Source organism: Pyrus communis, chromosome 7 (assembly GCF_963583255.1).
Source record: "Pyrus communis chromosome 7, drPyrComm1.1, whole genome shotgun sequence".
Lineage (NCBI taxonomy): Eukaryota > Viridiplantae > Streptophyta > Magnoliopsida > Rosales > Rosaceae > Pyrus > Pyrus communis.
Window position 1 is genome coordinate 18,199,031 of NC_084809.1, and position 7,151 is coordinate 18,206,181.

Below are 7,151 nucleotides of genomic sequence, written 5' to 3' on the forward strand. Positions count from 1 at the left end.
GATGCAAGGAATGAAGGCCCTCTCTTTGGGTGATTAGCCTTTGCTTATGCAAAGAGGAATCTACAAAGGTATTGATTTCTCAACTCACTTTGTTTTGAGTTGAGTCTTGGTTCACCTATCTACTAGGCTTTGAAGTTCATGGGTTAAGTTTTGTTTTTGAGTGCATATAAACATGATTCCGCCTTTTAATTGTTAATTGCATGTTGTTGATGTTGCTCAAATGAACTTGTTTTTCACAAATTTTCCTTCAATAACAACGTAAATGCATAAGAACAAGCCAACTAAGTTGCCTAAATATGCTCCTATCACACATCTATGAAGTCAATGAGCAAGGAGACTAAGGAAAGAAGACCCTCACATGGGTGAATATCCTTTGCTAAGAAAAGAGGTGCTTCAAAGGTATAAAAGTTTCTCAACTGTTTTCTTTAAGATTTGAGTTGAGTCTTGCTTCACCACAATTACTAGGCCTTGAATTTGATGGGTAAAGTTTTATTTTTGAGTGCATACAAACGTGATTCCACATTTTAATTGTTAATTGCATGCATAGATGTTGCTCAAATGAACTAGTTTTCACAAATATTTCCTTCATTAGTTGTTTGTTCAATGTAGAACTATCTGAAGGAAAAATTTATTAAAAATAAGTTCATTTGAGCAACATTTATGCATGCAATTAACAATTAAAGGCAGAATCATGCTTGTATGCACTCAAAAACAAAACTTTACCATGAAATTCGAGGCTTAGTAGTTGTGGTGAACCAATACCCAACTCAAATCTTAAAGAAAAGAGTTGATAAACTTTTATACCTTTGAAGCACCTCATTGCTTAGCAGAGGATATTCACCCAAGAGAGAGGGCATTCATTCCTTACTTCTTAGCTCCATGGATTTCTTGGAGGAAGATGGTTGAATGGATTCTCCAAGTTCCCAAGAAAGGGAACCTCTAAGTTTCCACACCAAGGAGGGACTTGAAGAAGAGATGAGTGACCTTGGAGGAGGATTGATACTAGTAAATCCCCTCCAAAGGGGCCGGCCTCCTAGAGAGAAAAAGAGAGCTTTTGTTCTCTCCAATTTCCTCAAGGGAGAACCCTAATGAATTTTGGCTATAAAGTCCTTTATATAGTCACTTCACTTAAGTGACAAAAAGAACCAAAAACTTTCTTTCATGATATGGCTGGCCTTCTAAAGGCTTTGGGCTGTTTGGGCCATTTTGAGTCTTTAGTCATTAAGTTGTCATACAACTTAAGTTAATGGGCTTGATGGTTCACTAATTACTTAAAAGGTAAAACGAACTTATTCGTTTGATTAATTAACATATTAATTAATCCACAAGAATGATGTATCTAGAACACGCCACTACCCTCAAAATATCCAATCTGGCCGACAGCATCCCTAGTGAATTTGTTGACAGTGCTGCTACTTTTGAGCCTTCGTCGCAGTATATTGGTGAGCCACCTATTCCAATTCCAATTCCTATTTCAATTAATAGGTTGTTACCTTCTTTGGTGCAGGTACCCAATCGAATCCAAGGTGGTGGGACATTTTACATTAACTTTTGGAAACGTAATACCAAAATCAGGAAGGATCACTATCCCCTGCCATTCATAGATCTAATGCATAAGTATTTTGAGGAGCATGTTGTGGAGGATATACCCTTCCATGTCGTGGGCTCTAGTAAAGCTTAAATGGAAATATTATCCGGCTAGAAGACGTTAAAGCAAGCTCTTCTTGGGAAGCAACCCTTGCGTTCAAATAAAGAAGATCTAGGACTCTTCGGCTCCAAAACCAAATTTGCGTTCCTTAACCCTACTCTTTATTGCTTTTACTTTGCCATAATTGTCATGTTTGTTAGTTGTGTTGTTTGATTGTTTGCGTGTGCGTCTATGTTTGAAACGTTGAGGAAAATATTTGGTTTAAGTGTGTGGGGGGGGTAAATAAAATGTTTTTCATGAATGTTTGTTAGATTTTATCACCTATCATTTCTAAAGTTATTACTCACTGTTTTTAAGTGTTTTTATTGTGTTTTGAAAGGAAAATACGAAAATTTGAAAAGAAAAAAAAATCGAAAAAAGTTTTGAAAAACCCAAAAAGAGTCGTTTTTGTGTGTTTGTGTCTTAGGGTACCTTCCAACACAATGATGAGGATTTGGTTTTTAATTGCATGCTTATTAAAGAAAGTTACAAACATGGGTGGAAGTTTGATATGCTCTTTGGTTTATGCTTAGTTGTAGCTGTCATTTACGAATTTACATGTAATCACAAAAAGAAAAGAAAAAAAAAATTAGTTTTTGTAACATGCTTGAAGGAAGAAACTCAAACTAACGCTACAACCCTGAGAGACTTGAGCCTATACTTTATTTGGAGAGTTATTAATCTGTGATGTTTTTGTTTTCTAAAGTCGTTACATGATCTCTGTCATATCCCAGCCCGGGCCCCAACCACATCCCGGGCTCGACTCCACCGTACCACAATATTATCCGCTTTGGACCCCAACCACGCACTAACGGTTTTGTTTCTGGGAACTCACACGAGAACTTCCTAGTGGGTCACCCATCTTGGGAATGCTCTCGCGCATTACTCGCTTAACTTCGGAGTTCTGATGAACTCTGAAGCCAGGAGCTCCCAAAAGGCCTCATGTTAGGTAGAGATGGGAATATACATATAAGGCTTACAGGATCCACTCCCCTGGGCAATGTGGGATGTTATAATCCACCCCGCCTTAGGGGTTCGACATCCTCGTCGACACACATCTGGCCAGGGATTGGCTCTGATACCAAGTTGTCATATCCCGGCCTCCCGGGCTTGACTCTACCATACCACGATATTGTCCGTTTTGGGACGCAACCACACACTCACGGTTTTGTTTCTGGGAACTCACACGAGAACTTTCTAGTGGGCCACCCATCCTAGGAATGCTCTCGCGCGCTACTCGCTTAACTTTAGAGTTCCGATGAACTTCGAAGCTAGTGAGCTCCCAAAAGGACTCGTGCTAGGTAGAGATAGGAATATACATATAAGGCTTACAGTATCCACTCCCCTAGGCGATGTGGGATGTTACAATCTCATTATTTCTTTGCTTGGTTGCTACATAGAAAGCGTTTTCATCATTATAGATCCAAATACTAGAACTCATGCCCGTTTCATTCAAAGCATAAAATTGATTGCATAACATATAACAAGATGAAGTTGTTTAGTTAAACCAAAGACAAAAAGCCTTACCCTTTGCATATGTATTGTAGGTTTAACCCCGTTGAGCCTTAGTTAGCCTATTTTCTTTGTTAGCCACATTATCCTTACCTAGCCTAGAATAGGACTATCCATACCCTTGTTCTTAAAGAATAGTGGAGCATGACTTGTTGGGAATTCCTTTTGATCTACAATATGCAGAAAAACAAGTGTAGGGGAAGGTTTCTCGTTGGAAATCTATAAGGTTGTACGTTTAGTGTGCCAAAGAAGAAAAGGGCACGGGAAAAGAAAAAAAAAAGAAGAAAAAGTTGGGAAAAGAAAGGAAAAGAGTTGAGAAATAAGTGAGAATGAACTCACAAGTATTGGTTGTTGAAGAAAGGGTCCAAAAGTTTGAATCCAGACCTAAGTGTGTGTGAATCTCCTATGGGTGTTTAAAGTTGATTTCTGCAATCAAAAGTTCAACTCTAAGTGTTTATATCATTACTTTGCTTACTATCACTTTAATAACCTCTGTTTATCCTTAACCTTTCTTTGTTAGCCAATACCTTAGCCCCATTACAACCCTTAGACTTCTATCTTGATTGTTAAGTGTTTCAATATGTGGAGTTTGAAATTGGTACGAGCATATGGTATCCTTGGTTCTCGTTTCTAAGTAGTGGCATTTCGTTCATGAGATCATGTTAATAATTCCAGAAGGTGCTTTCTTTGTTATAACATATGTGAGAGCTAGTCTACATGTTTATATCAATCTTCTCACATATACTTAGTAGTGTAGTCAGAAAATCTATGTGAAAATAGAGAGTATATCTGGTGAGGAATTGCGTGAATTCTCTAAGGTTTTAATTGATTAAATGAGAGCTATTGAGTGGTTACTACGATTAAGTATAAGCTTGAGGGTAAGGATGGCTAAAATCTATGGGAGTAGTGATTTTTAACATGTCGTGTTTCATTGGAAATCCCTTAGGCAATTGTTGGAAGGTTTAGGTTGTGTTTTGTTTTCTTTGTTTTGCTCAGGGACTAGCAAAAGCTAAGTGTGGGAGAATTTGATAGGAGCATATTTATGCGACTTTGTTAGCCTATTTCCTTGCATTTACTTTGTTAGTTTATATTTATTAGAGTATTTTAAGCTATTTTCATGTGTTTGTAGGTTCAAATGGAAAAAGTGGCAAGAAAAGGCAATTTGGAGCATTTTAGAGCAGTTTTGGGCTTGGAATGGATAACACTTGCATGGAGTGAGGTGGATGGATGTTTTTGAAGATCAAAAGAGGCTAGGAATGTGCTAAAGAGTTGAAGAAATTAATTCAAGACATAGAAGATAAGGAATTAGCTAAAGAAAAGGAACATTATCCAAAATCTTATCTTATCTTATCCTAATCTTATCCTAATCCTATTCTACCTAAATTCCAGCTGCATGGGGGAATTATTTTCACATTAGAACACCTAATATCAGAATTCTAGTAGCCTAAATCTATACCGCACCTTACCTTATCCTTTCCCCTAAGAATCTGCTGCAACCACCCTCTCCTTATTCTCCCTGGTTTCTGCCATAGAATTACCTTTTTCCTTATGGGATTGGAGTGCGTAATCCTTCTCCAACACAACCTTGCCATGCCCCCTAGCCCTATAAATACCCACATCTACTGCATAATAGAGGGGGAACCCATAGAGAGACAAATCCAGAGAAATTAGATACTTTGTGCCGCAGCAAGGAAGAAAGGGGGAAAGCTTGGAGCCGTGCCTGTCATCTAAGGCCTTGGGATTGCTGGAGTGTTTCTAGGTGTATTCTATCCTTAGTTTTAGTCCAATGTTTATTTTAATTTGGTTTTCAGTTATGATAGACATGTGGAACTAATTTTGTTTTAGCTAGAGGTGAATTCAAAGCCATGAACATATATGTGATATGAATTGATTACATCCAGTTATTGTTTCATAAATCGTGAATGCAAAATACTTATCTGTTTGATTGATAACTTATTCTTGTATGTTAATTAAGGAGGCTTACTTAGTTTGATGCATGAATTTGATGCTAAAATATAAGGGAATTTCACCTAATAGTTATGAACTTATATTTACAAGTAATGGAGGTTGCTAGTCACGATTCTTTTAAGTAAATTCCTAGCAGGAGTATCATGTAGTTCATAGTTACGAATGCCATGTCAATGCTTATGATTTTCATAGAACTTAATGATCTTGGATATGTATCTCTATCATGCAGTTCATATAGGGAACTTGATAAGAATAATTTGGTTGCGTCACTGAGTCCAATTCAATGAATTTAGGAAAATCTGGTGGTTAATAGGAAGAATAACTGGAAATTGATTTGTATGCATCTTTGTCATGTTTGTTTGCTTAAGTTCCAATTAGTGTCAAACGCACGCTCGTTTGCTTTTATTGATAAGGAAAACAGTCCAAATGCACTCAGAATAGAAAACCTAGTGACTTTTGACACCCAATCAGCTTTCAATTTTTTGAGTACTCATTCTTATGGTCCTACTAGCGCATTATATGTGTTTATTTGCTTAAGTTCCAATGAGTGTCAAATGCACGCACATTTTTTTTTATTAATGTGGAAAACAATTCAAATGCACTCAAAATAGAAAAATTGTATACTTCTGACATCCAATGAACTTTTGATCTTTTGAGTACACATTCTTATGGTCCTAGTAGCGCATTATATGTGATTAATTGCTTAACTTCCTAAGGTTGTCAAATGCACGCTCATTTGTTTTTATTAATGTGGAAAACAATTGAAATGCTCTCAAAATAGAAAAACTGTGTATTTTTTTACAACCAATAAACTTTTGATCTTTTGAGTATACATTCTTAGGGCCCTAGTAGCACATCATATGTTTTTATTTGCTTAAGTTCCATAGGGTGTCAAACGCCTTGTTTGTTTTTATTAACGCGGAAAACAGTCCAAATGCACTCATAATAGCGCATTATATGTGATTATTTGCTCGAGTTCCAATGGTTGTCAAATTCACTCTCATTTATTTTTATTAATGCCGAAAACAGTGCAAATGCACTAAAAAAATGAAAAACAGTGTACTTTGGACTCACAATAAGCTTTTGATCTTTTGAGTCAAATGGTTGTCGAACGTATGCTCGTTTGTTTTTATTAATGCCAAAAATAGTCCAAATGCACTGAAAATATAAAAATTGTGTACTTTTCACACTCAATAAGTGTTTGATCTTTTGTTTACTCACTCTTATAGTCCTAGTAGCGCATTATATGTGTTTATTCGCTTAAGTGCCTTAAGGTGCCAAAAGCACACTTGCTTGTTTTTGTTACTGTGGAAAACAATCCAAATGCACTCAAAATAGAAAAATTGTGTGCTTTTAAGACCAAATAAGCTTTAGATCTTTTGAGTACATAATCTTATGGTCCTAGTAGCACATTATATTCCAATGGGTGTCAAACGAACGCTTGGTTGTTTTTATTAATGCAGAAAACAATTGAAATGCACTCAATATAGAAAAAACTGTGTATTTTTGACACCTAATACACTTTTGATTTTCGAGTACACATTCTTATGGTCCTAGTAGCGCATTTTATGTGTTTATTTGCTTAATTTCCATAGGTGTCAAACGCCTCGTATGTTTTTATTAATGAGGAAAAAAATCCAAATGCACTCAAAATTGAAAAAGTGTGTACTTTTGACACCCAATAAGTTTTTGTTCTTTTGAGTGCATGTTGTGTTCCTTTCAAGTGCAAATGTAAGGATAGTATAATGGCATGAGTAAGGGTGTCTAACCACATGGACTGATTAGATCTCTACAAATTACTAGCTTTATGTGAACCCTAATTAAATAATGAAAATGCAAACTGAATTTAGATTTTTCAATTGAAAACTAAAATAACTTAAAAATGCAAGAAAGATAAAAATAAATGATAGGTCGATTCAGAAATAATAGGAATGGAACTAGGGATACTGATTTCACCATTACAAGCCAATTCTATGAAAATTAA